Raw genomic sequence first — 14652 nt, forward strand, 5'->3', positions numbered from 1 at the left:
GTGTCTTATGCAAAGAAATACTAGAAAATCTTTATTCACTGGCAGGATATCTATTCTATGGTCTTTGGTGTGGAGCCACATTCAGTGGATGTTACCTCTCTCCCCTGGACTGAAATTAAGCTTTGGCTTTACTAATTTACTTAATTTCTTGTGGCCTGAGAGAATTGATGTAATTATCCAAGTTTCATAGATAGGACTTTGAGATTGGGTCATCTTTCTTTTTGGTATTTAAAACTTGCCATACTGGATTTTTCCACGGCATCTGGGCCCCTTTGGTGAGAACTTATTAATTCTCTTAGGCTACTTAGTATGATTAGGTTGATCTAATTCCTTTGGAATTTAGCTTCCATTGTCACTGTGGTAATGTGGAAAAGGGAAAAGGGCTCCTGGAGCTAGAAAACATAGGTTCACTCAATGCCCATCTCTCTTATATTGGGTTTGACTTTAGACAACACGTCACTTCACAGTACCTTGGGCATATATTTTCTTATTTGTAAATAATGGGGTTGGACGAGACAGGGTCTTCGAGGGTCCCCTAAGACTGAGGTCTACTGGAAATGTTCAGATATTACTCCCTTGGCACTTCCACATACAACACTTTTTATCAATGAGTGCAGGAAGGAAGAGTAGCACATGTTTTATATATTCTGCAGAGCAAAAAATGACAGCATTCCCTGCCCTTAAGGAGCATATGCTTATTGGGGGAAAGGATATGTTCTTTGAAGGAGGTGGGTTTTTTTTTTTTTTTTGCTTTTGTATCCCTAGTGCCTAACAAACAATGCTAGTGGACACTTGATAAAGAAAGGCTTGTTAAATTGAATTGATTTGGATGACAGTCAGGATTCCACTGAAGGATTATAGTATTGCTATTTCTATAACTGGCAGAATCTGGTTTTTTTTTAATAACTGATTAAAAGAGATAGATGAGAGTCCTACAGTATATGCAATTAGAGATGGGTTGTGATCTACATTACTAGGAGAAATATCCATCTTAATGAAATCATAGCTCCATTGGAATTTTCAAGAATGAATGAACTAAGTGTTTCCAAATTGTGTTGTATTTTTTAGCCCAAAATGTTCCCCATTTCTATCTGAACACTCATCTACAGGGAACAGGATATGTCATTCCTCTATAGGGCACAGGATAGGGAGAACTGTCTCATAACAGCCAACCATGTTCCTTCCATCTAGAAAAACTCCATTTAGCACTTTAGAAACTTTCTGTGAGTTTGCTTTTCACATTTTGCTTTATATAAAAAGAGGAAGACTAGGGGTTGATAACTGATGACCATGTCAAAGCAAAATTGATTATACTCCTTGATAGATGGGCCCTTTCAAAAATACAATTACTTGGGAAGGCCTATTACCCTGTGGTCTGATCAATTATGAAGCAATCCAGTCCTTGGATTTTTGTTGCTATGGTAATTTTTTTTTTCTCATTCTGAACCAAATAGTTAAGGCTGCTGACAGCGGAACTTATTTTTTGTACTTATCCAGTTACCATGGATAAAATTATCTATTAACCATTTGTCGTAGACAATTTAGTGAAGAAAAGAATGTTAAGAATTATCATTAATTATTTTTTTTTCACTCATACATAGGTCTGTTAAAAAGGTACTTTAAAAGGTGTTTGCTTATTTGACTCTGGACTAGTGGGTTAAATTATTCTGATAGGCTTTTACCGCTGATCCATTTCGTTTAGAGATTTATAGACTTTTAACATTACAGTTGTCCATTGTATTGGTAGAGGAAATTTCCTCACTGGGAGTTACCTACAACAGTTAAATAACAGATCTAGATGGAAAAAAATATAAAATAAAGGATTATTATTAGGCAGCATATGGTAGTATCAGAGTGTGGCACAGAGGAAAGAACATGGAATTTGGCATCAAACTTTTAGGACAACCTGTGTTTAAAAGCCAGTTGCTTTGCTACTGATATGACCTAGTTACACTTGACACACTTACTAGCTGTGTGACCTTGGGCAAGTCATTTAACCCTCATTGCCCTGCCTACCGCTCTCCAAAGACCAGAAAAAAAGAAGTAAAATGAGGAAGTTGGACTAGATAGCTTCTAATGACGCTGAATCTATGATCTTGGGAATGTGAGGGAAAGGAAATGTATCACTCAGTGGAATAGACTAGGATCTTGATATATTATTGTTCAATAATACTTCATTTTTCAGCAACACTTCTGTTTGGATTCCACCCACAGAACATCATGCCTCCCCTCCAGGATGAAGTGATCACCTGAAATCTCAAGTCACCATGCAGACTGACTCTGCTTTTGCTGTTGGAAACCTTCTCACCCTCTCAGCTGCCTCTCCCCTCTGATTAGATGGCTGTATGGAGGAACAATCAATTCCTTCCAAAGTGTCCCTTTCTAGAGAGCTCAGAACTTTCCAGATAACTATCCACTTTCTATCTGTGGCTCCACTTGGTGTCTATTCCATGGAACGTCATGCTCCCTGGTGGTGATTGTCCCTGCCCTGGCCTCCCCTCCCCTCCTTTCCCCTTCTTTTTGTGGATAGTCTTCCCTGATTAGATTATAAGCTTTTGAGGGCAGGGACTTTCTTTCCTCAGCCCTTAGTATAGTGCCCAGCCTATAGTAGCTGCTAAATAAATGTATGTTGAATTGAACAAATTGTTTACCTCTTATCTAAATTTCAGAAAATTTAGAAAATCCAACTTCCATCATGAGGCCTAGAGGAGTTGTTAGGAATGACTTATCTAAGATCCCATTGCTAGTTAGTGTCTAGAAACAGGACTAGGGCCAGGTTTATATTATAGTGCCTCCCTAAAAATGTGAGAGGCATTTATTATATTCATGTGAAACTTGCATAAGGAAGTAGTTATTATTTCATCTTTCTCCATATCCAGACACTGATACTAGAAGTGTTTTGAGCCAAGCACAGAGTGTTCTTAATGTAATGGCTTGAAATAGCATGGATTTTTTAAGAAGTGGTCTTAGTGGGTTCCTCAGATCTTGAAATGCTGCCTATTCTCCCCTTTTCTGCTGCTTAGATTCAGGAATAGTCTCAGGAGTAAATTAAGCGAATCTACCCCTATATCCCCTCTCTGTGTTCCCAATAATTATTTCCAGTTTGGAAATAAGGTAAGGGATTGGTAAAAAATGATAAGTAAACAAAATGAACAAGATGATGGTCAACTGTGAAACTGTTCTTGATGATTTGTACATATGGAAGATTCTAAAGTTTGTAGGAAAACTAAATTTGACCCCTCTATAACTTTGATGTGTCATAGGGAATCAAGACATGTAATTATTCAACTCCTGTGGAGATTTAATAGAAGCAAACCCTTTGTCCATATATTGCCAGATGTTGTGGCAAATATCTGGATAGTTTAAGGAGGCCCAGAAACTTTACCTTGAAACAGCCTGCTAGTTAAGGAAGATGCAACCATTTCTTGGCAGTTAATTCAATTCTCTAATTCATTTAAGCTCCTTAAGGCAGAGGTTGTTTCATTTTTTTTCTTCATATCCCCAGAATCTAAAATGGTACCTCAAACATAGTAGGCATTTAAAAATGCTTGCAGACTAACTAATTAGTTGTTTAGACCAGAATTTCTTTTTTTATTAAGATTTTTTATTTTTAGTTTACAACACTCAGTTCCACATGATTCTGAGTTCCATATTTTCTTCTCCCCCCTCACCCACCTCCCTCCCCAAGACGGCATGGAATCCGATATATCTTCTACATATAACTTCTTATTGCACTTATTTACAAAATAGTCAAGTTGTAAAGAAGAATTATTACCAATGGAATGAATCATGAGAAAGAAGAAACAAAACCAAGAAAAAACAAAAACAAAAGAGAGGAAAAAAAAACAAAAGAAAAAAAAAGGAGAGCAAACAGTTTGCCTCAATCTGCATTCAATCTCCATAGTTCTTTCTCTGGATATAGATAGCTCTCTCCATCATGAGTCCTTTGGAGTTGTCTTTGAACCTCATATTGCTGAGAAGAGCTAAGTCTGTCAAGGTTAGTCATCACAGAATTCACATATCTGTTCTCCTAGTTCTGCTCCACTCACTCAGCATTATATCACGTAGGTTTTTCCAGGTTGTTATGAAGTCCATATCTTCCCCTTTTCTTATAGCACAATAGTATTCCATTACATTCATATACCACAACTTGTTCAGTCATTCCTCAATTGATGGGCATCCCCTTGGTTTCCGATTCTTTGCTACTACAAAAAGAGCCACTATAAATATTTTGTACATATGGGTCCTTTTCCACTTGTGTGATCTCTTTGTGATACAACCCTAGAAGTAGTATTGCTGGGTCAAAGGGTATGAATGTTTTTATAGCCCTTTGGGCCTAGTTCCAAATTGCTCTCCAGAATGGCTGGATCAGGTCACAATTCCACCAACAATGTAACAGTGTTCCAATTTTCCCACATCCTCTCCTGTTTTGTCCTTTTCCTGTTTTGTCATTTTAGCCAATCTGACAGGAGAGATGTGGTACCTAATTGTTGTTTTGATTTGCATTTCTCTAATCAGTAGTGATTTAGAGAATTTTTTTCGTATGCCTATAGATATCTTTAATTTCTTCCTCTGAAAACTGCCTATTCATATCCTTTGCCTATTTCTCAATTGGGGAATGACTTGTATTCCTAAATTTGGCTCAGTTCCCTGTACATTTTAGAGATGAGGCCTTTATCAGAGACACTAGTTGTAAAGATTTTCCCAATTTTCTGCTGCTCTCCTAATCCTTGTTGCATTGGCTTTTTTTTTAATCCAAAACTTTTCATTTAACATAATCAAAATTATCCATTTTGTATTTTGTAATGCTCACTCTCTCTTGTTATGTTATGAATTCTTTGTTTTTCTATAAATCTGATAGGTAAACTATTCCTTGCTCTCCCAAATTGCTTATAGTATCAGCCTTTCTAAATCATGAGCCCATTTTGACTTATTTTGGTATATGGTGTAAGATATTGGTCTATGCCCAGTTTCTGCCCTACCATTTTCCAATTTTCCCAACAGTTTTTGTGAAATAGTGAATTCTTATTCCATAAGCTGGATTCTTTGGGTTTATCAAAGAGTAGATTGCTATAGTCTTGACTTCTCCATTTGTGTACCTATCCTATTCCACTGATCCACGACTCTGTTTCTTAGCCAGTACCAGGTAGTTTTGATGACTGCTGCTTTATAGTACAGTTTAATATCTGGTATGGCTAGGCCACCTTCCCTAGCATTTCTTTTCATTAATTCTCTAATATTCTAGACCTCTTGTTCTTCCAGATGAATTTTGTTATTATTTTATCCAGCTCTGTAAAACAATTTTTTGGTAGTTCGATGGGTAAGGCGCTGAATAAATAAATTAATTTAGGTAAAATTGTTATTTTTATTATATTAGCTTGGCCTAACCATGAGCAACTGATATTTTTCCATTTATTTAGATCTGACTTTATTTGTGTGAAAAGTTTCATAATTATGTTCACATAGACCCTGGATTTGTCTTGGCAAATAGATTCCCAAATATTTTATAGTTAAACCAGTATTTCTTAACCTGGGATGCATGGACCATAGGGGTCCAAGGACAGATTTCAAGGAGTCTTCTGAACTTGGATGGAAAAAAAAATTGACATCATTATTTACACTAGCCTCTAAATTTATCATTTTTTTCAATTTTTAATTTAAAAAGATTTCTGAGAAGGGGTACATAGGCTTCATTAGACTGCCAAAGGGGTCTATGACACAAAAAAGGTAAGATCCTCTGGTTTAAACTAAAGCCCAACATCATAACTACATTGTTATAGCTTAACTAGTATTGAAATAAAAAAAAATCTTTCTGACTAATTATAATGACCACAGTGAGGTGAGAAGTGAGGAGGAGTTCAGGAGAGTAGAAAGAGATGGAGTCAGGATACCTAGGTTTGGATGCTGGTTCTTCTACTTGCTATCTACATGCCCTTGAGCAAGTCCTTTATCTATGGTTGGCCTCAGTTTCCTCTACTGTAAAATAAGAGGGCTGAACTAGATGATCTTTAAGATCCCTTCCAGTCCCAAAGGGATCAATTATATTCTCAGGCTGTTGTACAGCACAGCCCTGGAGAATCTGATTGCCTAAATGTCTCAAACCTAAATGTCTCAGTTATGCTTCTATAGAACACAACTTCTGAGAACTTGGATACATTCAAGTAGAAGATGGTTATTCTTCAAAATGAATACTTTTTTTTCAATGTAAGCAAAGTGGCAATCCCCAGATTTAAAAGGAATAGCAACATGACTTTTGTTAGTTTCCTAAAGCCCTCCCCATTTCTAGAATCCTAAGAAACACCTGGATATGCTATATAGTGCGTAGCTGGCACTGTGCTAAACACTGGGCATATAAATAAAGACAAAATTTAATTTCTACTCTTAAGAAGCTCATAGTCTAATGGGAGAGACAACATACAAATGACAATGTACAAACAAACTACAGAATAAATTGGAAACAATCAACAGAGGGAAGGCAGTAGAATTCAAGGGGGTCAGAAAAGGTTTCTTGTAGAAGTTCACATTTAGTTGAGACTTAGCCAGAGAGGCCAAGGTGTGGAGATGAGGAGGAAGAGCATGCTAGGCATGGGAGCAGCCAGTGAAACTGCCCAGAGTCAGGATATTTGGGGATTCTTGTTTGGGGAACAATAGCCAGGACATTGTCATTGGATTGCACATTAGTGACTGACTGGCTGAACTGAGCTGAATCCTCCAACTCCAGCGCCATGTTCTTTCTAATACATTGTGCTACCTCCTTAAGGGAGCTGACCAGAAAATTTCTTCAAGCCAACCACAGTCCTCATTCATCTTTCTTTTATGATTCATAAGCATAATTACCTACAGAAACATCTATATAGTTAATGGAAACTTCAAGACTTTTAAAAAATTTGTTACCGCATACCATTTAACTTTCTTTTGCTTTTCAACTAATTCCTTCCATGTGCTTTGCTTAGCCAAATGATTCATAATCCCATTTTACCAAAATACACTCTATCATAAATTATTTGGTACTTGTGCAAAGAAATCAAGATAAAGTTTTGTTATACAGGAGATGACATGAGGTAGTCATCTGTATAAATTCACATATAGCCTTGAAATTTCAAAGAATGATGTAATGGCTGTAGTTAGAATACCATATACTTTGTGTTTTCCTCTAGGTATGACTTCACAGAGGGAAACCTCAAAGACTAGCAGTCATATAAGTCTTTCACAACAGGAAGTGTGTGATTGGTGTTGACCATAAGAGAATTGTGAATGAAAAGTAATTTTTCTTACCTTGCCTAATGTTATTCTTTCCATGGCAAACATTATTACTTGGCCAAGAGAGCAGATCCAACTAAACCTTATTATTATTGGATGAAATGAATGGAAAAGTGCTTATTAAGCACTAATTAGGCACCAAGGATAGCCATACAAATAGATAAATATAAATAAACCTTTGTTAAAGTAAAGGTTCTATCCACTCCATGTTTGAAATTAAAAAAAATATGTAAAGTCTAAATGTAATAGCACAAACTTGAGAGGAACTGAATGTTCCTCATACTCAAGGAGTATGAGGTTAGAATTATATCTGTCTGCCTTCCTAAATATTGTGAGTCTACATGAAGTGATTTATGGGTTCAAGCTGTGTTCCTGGTTGCTGTCCATTAATGAGGAAGGGGTGCGGCCAAGTAGAGAGAGAGAGAGCAGAGAGAGGAGAGAGAGAGAAGGAGAGTGAGTTCCCAGCGAAAATTTTCTAGCTCACTCTAGCATTGTAAATTGTAATATGGACATAATTGAGTGGCCAGCTCTTCTAACAGGCTGGTGGTTTCTTCCAAGGCTGTTTAGGGACTTCTCCTTGAGGAGGAAGTTTGGCAGCTTCATGGTCTTCGTCTCTTAAATCTGTAAGCCAGAAGACGATTCCTCTTCTCTCAAGGCTCAGTACTTTCCATCTCATAGGGCAGGGACAATTGGGGAGAACTCAATGGGCGAGGACCTCTTGGCTACAGTAAAATACATCAAAGCTTTCTTTGTCTATATCTTCTTCAACATTCAGGTGAATCAGAAAGGCAAGGGTTGTATATGCAAGTCATGAACTTAGCTGTCAGGGTATCTTGTCTAGAGAGCCGAAGAGGTAAATCCAGAAGACATACCGTTTGTCCTTTGCACTGAGAGTAGAGAGCAACAGTGAAATGTTTCCTTTGAATCCTGAATTTTCTTCATGAATGAATCATGTTAATTGGCAGATAACAGATAATATTCTAACCTGAAAAGTGCAGTTTGGATTCTGTTCTCTTGTCCTTCATTCTCTTTCCTTTGTCTTACTTGTTGATTCATTTTCTCCATACTACTCCCTAACCGTAACTGTCTCCTAAGACTCTCTTTTAGCTATCTCGTCCACTCCTATGACTTCATCTAGCATCTATACGTAGGTGAAAATAAACTCACTGACAGCAGAGACTGTTTTATTTTGTCTACATCTCTAGCACTTAGCACAAATCCTTAAACACAATAGACACTTAATAAATATTTGTTTAGTTGCATTGATTTTTCACCCAAATTTATATTTCCACCATTATATTCCATTGGCTCTGCAACTCACTTCATCCAAAAGCAAACCAACCACCTCCCCTTCCTACCAAACTTCTCTCTGCTTAGCTTACCTATTTCTGCTGATGACAACACTATTGTCCTAGTCAACCAGGTTTAAAACCTTGGAATCATCTTCGACTTTTCAGTCCCTCATCGCTGTCCATCTATTCAGTTCTCAAGTCTCATTGATTCTAATGCCATAATATCTCTTCTACATGTCCTCTCATTTCCATTCACAATGCCACTACCTTGTTCAGGTACTCATTACCTTCAACCTGGACTATTCAAATAGCCTCCTAACTTGTACTCCTCCCATTATGTTAATATCTCTGAAAACACAAAATGTGATTTAATGTCTCTTTTAGGAAAAGAGAATGAGGTTGAAGGAATGCCTCTCTATTCTTCAGGTTATCAGGAGAAGAAATGCATTGGCCTGGAATCTTGCAATTATGATCATGAGGGTTTTGACTTGAAAATGAAAGTGTGGTTGTGGAGAAAAATTCTGTAACCAGTGTATTGGCAACCAAAATGGGCTCCTTAGCACTTAGTCAACAAGTGGCCTTGACTAGTTTGGCTTTTTGCCCTGAACTGAATGCTGTTTGTACGTTGGACTGGAGTAAGCTTGTCGGCCCCTTCCCTTGCTTCCCTTGCTTAAGCTGATGGAAAGAACCTGTGCTTTCCCGGTCAACCCCTTCACCTTGCTTAAGCAGATTGAAAGAACCTGTGCTTTCCCCGGCGTACCTTACACCCCCGCAGAAGCTGGATGGTTAAAAGCAGCCCGTTGGAGCCAGAGGCTGCTATAGCTACAGCCACAGCCACAGCCACAGCTGAAGCAGGAGCTGCCAGTAGCAGAGCTGACCTACGGGAGGAAGCTGAACAAAGACTTCAGGCCAGTGGGTAATCTTTTTACCATAGAGGGGGAAGCATGATTTTGCTTTACGCAATCATGCTTCTCTGTAGCCTCCTGGTTACTCTTTCAAGGCGTACTTATTGGGCCTGGAAGTTTTGATCAATATATCAAAATGGGGTTGCTGGTTCATGGGTTGGTTACTGTGGAGCCTAAATATATGTTTTGATTCTTCTACCTTCTACTTTGAGAGTTTCTTATATCCGGCGGTTCCGAACCTTTCAGACATGTTTATGATCCTCTTTGAGATTATAAACTCTGCCCTCCTAATACACCCAGATACTCTAGTTAATGTAGGTACAACAAAGGAAGAAGAATAGTGAAAGAAAAAAAAGAATAAATCAGGGGAAACAATATGCAAGAGAGAGTGAACGAGTTGTAAAATTTATAGGGTCAGAAGTCTAAATTGAAATGTCTAAAGTATTGGTAATAATAAACAAGGGATAATAAGTTCCTTTGGAAGGGACCTCTGAAGTCATCTAGCCCAGTGTTTCCTAATGTTTTTTGTCCCAAGAACACTTTTCAACAAGAGTGTGTTGTGGACCCCCAGAATAATATATGATTCATTCTTTTAGATTTATTCATTAAGTTCTTACATTATCCACAATGATAACTTTGCCTTAACCCTCGCATTAAATTTAGATTATATAATTATAACATAAAATTGTATTCTACCTATTATTATGAAAATTCTAAATATAAAACTATGAAATTCTAATTATAAAATAATTACAAACATATTATGTGAGACAGTCTGTAAGAATTAAAAAAATGATCCAAGAAGACCTCCTTTGCTTACTATTATGTACAAAACTTCATATTAAACTTTATTTTTTGTTTTGTTGAATATGTATGTCATTTTCAGTAAAATAAGTTACAATTTAGAAAATATTTAACAATATAATTATCACATATAAACATAATTTTTGTTCCTTTGTTTAACAGTGGTTTGCAATATTTGAATTAATATCAAATAAACAGCCTTTGATCTGATTCTGCATTGAGTTTATTTCTGTATTTTATTTAAAACAAGAATAATGTGAAAATGCTTAGTCAAAAAATATGTGGTGAAAATGGTGGAATTTCATAATTTCTCCTGCTGAGAAATGACAATTCATGTTTCACTTTTAGCCAACTGGCAAAAATGAGTAGTTAGTAACAATAACAAACAAAACAAAAAACAACTTCTCCTAACTAATGTAAATGCTGCATAAAATGACAAATGTACTTAAAGTGAAATTGCTTAGTTTTTAATGTTATATTTAAACATTAAGCTAATCTTTGTAAGGAAAAAAAACACCTCTTCATATGTGGCCTTCTTCTTTTTGACCACTGGTACCCCACTGAACTCTACTGAATGATTGACCAATGTTACCAACCAGTTCATTTGAAAATCCACCATACAGAAGAATGGCAGTATAAATGAAGGCTAACAGCCTTAAACCTCCAACAAAAGGGAATAAAAGTTGTTTCTATACATTTGTGATGGTCTGTGATGGTCTCAAGATGATTTATATTGTGCATGTCCAGTCATCATGGTTTTCAAACAGCCTGTCATTTATGCTGAAGGAATGCAAATATTTAACATCTGTGATTACATAGCTGATAAGGTACAATTACTGGGTAAAAGACAGAAACAAGAGAGCTACTCTGGTGCAGTGCACAGAATGCAAATGAGGTATACTCATGCATCTGACCATCCATTGGGAATCAGTTGCGCACAAATGTTGAACCTTGTGTCATTTTGTAAACAATTTGCTGATAAATTGAGAAATTGCAAACATATGTTTTGTTTATTGAGTAGTCAGAGTTTTATATAAATGCTGCAAAAACACCAAAATTGTGTGCATGACCATGATACTTTTTAATCACTGCAAAAACTTATAATGCTTAAAGAACTCACATATGTATCCCAGATGAAAAATATATTTGTAACGTAATTAGGCAGTTATTTACTAACTGCCATTCATTTTTTTTTTTTAGCACAAACCTCTAGCACCATTAATGTGAAACTCCGAGGGTTATGCCAACCACTAACAGAAACCACTGATCTAGTCCAAACTCCTCATTTTACAGATGAAGAAACTGAGGTTCAGGAAAATTAAGTGTTCTAGCCATATGTAGCCAGAATGGCCTTTGTTTTCTTTGAGTGACTCAACTTATCTCAGTGAGCCTTACTAGGTGCTAAGCCCCAGGCCCAAACCCCATTAGGTGTTAACCTAATCCATGTGGATGTGAACCTCCCAGGGTCCTAAGGGGAGGGGTCAACTCAAGAACCAATCACCAGAGCCTGAGCTCTGGTGGTTCAGATGATGTTTGATGTCTGGAGCCCTATAAGAAGGGAGGGCAGAGCCATTTGTGCGGGGCTTGGAGATGGTGTTGATGAGGAGACTCGGGCAGCTGTAGCTAAGGAGCCCTCCAGCTTGTAAACCCGGATGATGAGACTCTGTTGAACTGTGGTAACTAGGTGTTGGGATTTGAATCAGACAAAGTCTGTCTGTTGATGTTGGTAATTTGTTTGCATTTGTTTTGAAGTTCAGGGTGCTGGCTTTTTCCCCTGAACTAACTGAATGATATTTGAATGCTGAACTAAAAGTAAGCTTGTCAACTCCTTCACCTTGCTTCCTTAATTAAGCAGATCAAAAGAACCTGTGTTTGGCAGCTTTCTGGATGCTGGCTGTGGGTGAATCTTATACCCCCACAGAAGCTGCTAGCCAGATTGTTGAAACACCATACAGATAGTAAACATCAATGGTAGACTCTGAAACTAGGTCCTTGAACTCTAGAGTCAGTAAATTTTCCTCTGTAACACAATGTAGCTAGAAGGCCTCAAGCAAAGAGGCAAATTTACCCTTTCAGATATTACTGAGGTTTGGTGGGGGTAAGACTCATGACTAGACTATGACTTTGGAAGGTTATGCCTTATTCAAAAAAGCAAAATAGATGAAAGAAATGTTGAAATAATGTTATATATTAAGAAGATCTATTTGTCGTTATTCAGTTGTTTCAGTCATGTCCAACTCTTCATGACTCCATTTGAGGTCTTCTTGGCAAGGATACTAGAGTGGTTTGCCATTTTCTTCTCCAGCTCCTTTTACAGATGAGGGAACTGAGGCAAACAGGGTTAAGTGACTTGCTCAGGGTCACACATCTAGTAAGTGTCTGAGGCCAGATTTGAAGTCAGAAAGATGAGGTCCCATACTCTATCCACTGCACCATCTAGTTGCATGTCCCCCTCCCCCGACCAAAGATCAAATTCAAGAATCTGCAGGAGAAGGCATGATTGAGAATATTGGATAAAGATAAATCAAGGGAAAACAAAAGTGATATTATTGTAATATTAAAATTCTACAAAACTATATACCTGAATAAGGATATATAGATGGGGAGTCTGATCAAAGAATTGGCCCTGAGGTGTGATAAAGTTAATGGAGGAGTTCAACTATGTGGACATCTTATAGACCTCTCCTTCTTTGCCAAAAATAGGGCCATTGATAACTTTTTGATTTGTATTATGATAATTCTATATTTATATGGTTGCAGAAGTGGCAATGGGAACTGTTTATCTGGACCTGATTTTCATTAACAAAAATATAATGATTATTATGCTGGTCTCTACTTCCTGAGAGCCAGGAGTGTTATATTCTACCTCTCTTCCAGGCTTCTCTGGTAACCTTTGGGGGATTGGGGGTATCTAAGTCAATCCCCCACTGATGTGTTCCTTCAAATATAAGGGTCCAACCACCTCCATTCCATTTAACCACTTAAGAGTGAGATTAGGTTTTACAAAGAAATATTTCCTTCAAAAATACAATAAGAGCAAATATACAAACATTCCCTTCATATAAATAGCACCTATATTCCCTTGGTTTCCAGAGAGGCAATTTAGATTCTCAGCTTAGCTCAGTTCCTAAATAGCACCAGCCCCACCAAGTTCTAAGTCCAAAGCCCTCCTGAACTTGTGTCCCAGAACCCCGTACTCGCTGGGCTTCCTTGGTAGCATGTTTGCCATATAGGGCCTGGATACTGGGATCCAGGGACCCTATGACTCAAGTTCCCATGCTGAGATTCCTTTCCCTGCACCTAGAACTGAAAGAACAAAAAAGGAAACAAGATTAAAACCCAGAGTTAGTTTCTTTAGGCCATAGGGTATGAGGAGGAACAGGTGCCTTCAGGCCCTTCCTCGATTACTTCTTCTATTTGGTGCCTGAATAAAGCAGAAAGAAAATGCAACCTACACAATTTTAGATCAAAATACTGAAAAGCCAAATGCACCTGGCATAAGACTTTCTCAGCCATTTGAGCTCCTTTGGTTTCTCATTCATACAGGGAACAATATGCTTACTTTTTTTTTTTGGCTGACCCTTTGTTTAGTTCAGGCAGCCACAAAAATCCTGCTGTACATTTATCCTTATACTGTCCTGCCAGGCAACATATGTCTGAAGGAAGATATTCCACCATTCAGAGCCTGAAATTAGACTTCACTGGATCAGACTTTCCTGTGGAAAAATAGCCACAAGTGCCGAACACAAACAGTTAGTAGGAAATGAGAAACACAGTCCTTGTCCTTATGGAAGGGCTCTACCACTTTCTTTCAGGCCTGAGTTTAGGTGGGTTTATTACTGTTTGCTAGAAAAAGCAACAGACAAAAACATCTACAGTATGAAATATATTTATCAGTGTCATGGGGTGTTTTTGCTGGTGTAAGAAAAAAAAAAAAGAAATGTCTTTGAGAATTCAGGTGCCCAGTATTGAAACAATTTCCTCATTCCACCTACCCGTCATTTCCCACTCTAGGTGAAAAAAAAATTAACAAACAAAATTCAACGTTTATTAAACACCTTCCCCCTAACAGGCACAATGCTGAAACCAAGGAGGAGATAAAACTAGAATACCTGCTCTCCTCTCTTTTACTCTACTGATGGGATTTTCCATGTACATAGATAAGTATAATTCAAAGCAGGGAGTGATAGAGCCAACAAAGAGAGAAGACAACATCATTCTAGGAATATTTAAGGAAGGAAAGAACCCAGGTGGTAGGGAGAATCTGGGAAGGCTTTATAGAGGAGGTGTCACTTGTTTCATTAAAGGCTGATAGTTTGTAAAAATTGCACCTTCACTCTTGCTCATCTTGGCATCTGTAATGGTAATCAAGGTGGGATTTTTTTTTTTTT

This window comes from Trichosurus vulpecula, chromosome 2, assembly GCF_011100635.1.
Source record: "Trichosurus vulpecula isolate mTriVul1 chromosome 2, mTriVul1.pri, whole genome shotgun sequence".
In the NCBI taxonomy this organism is placed as follows: domain Eukaryota; kingdom Metazoa; phylum Chordata; class Mammalia; order Diprotodontia; family Phalangeridae; genus Trichosurus; species Trichosurus vulpecula.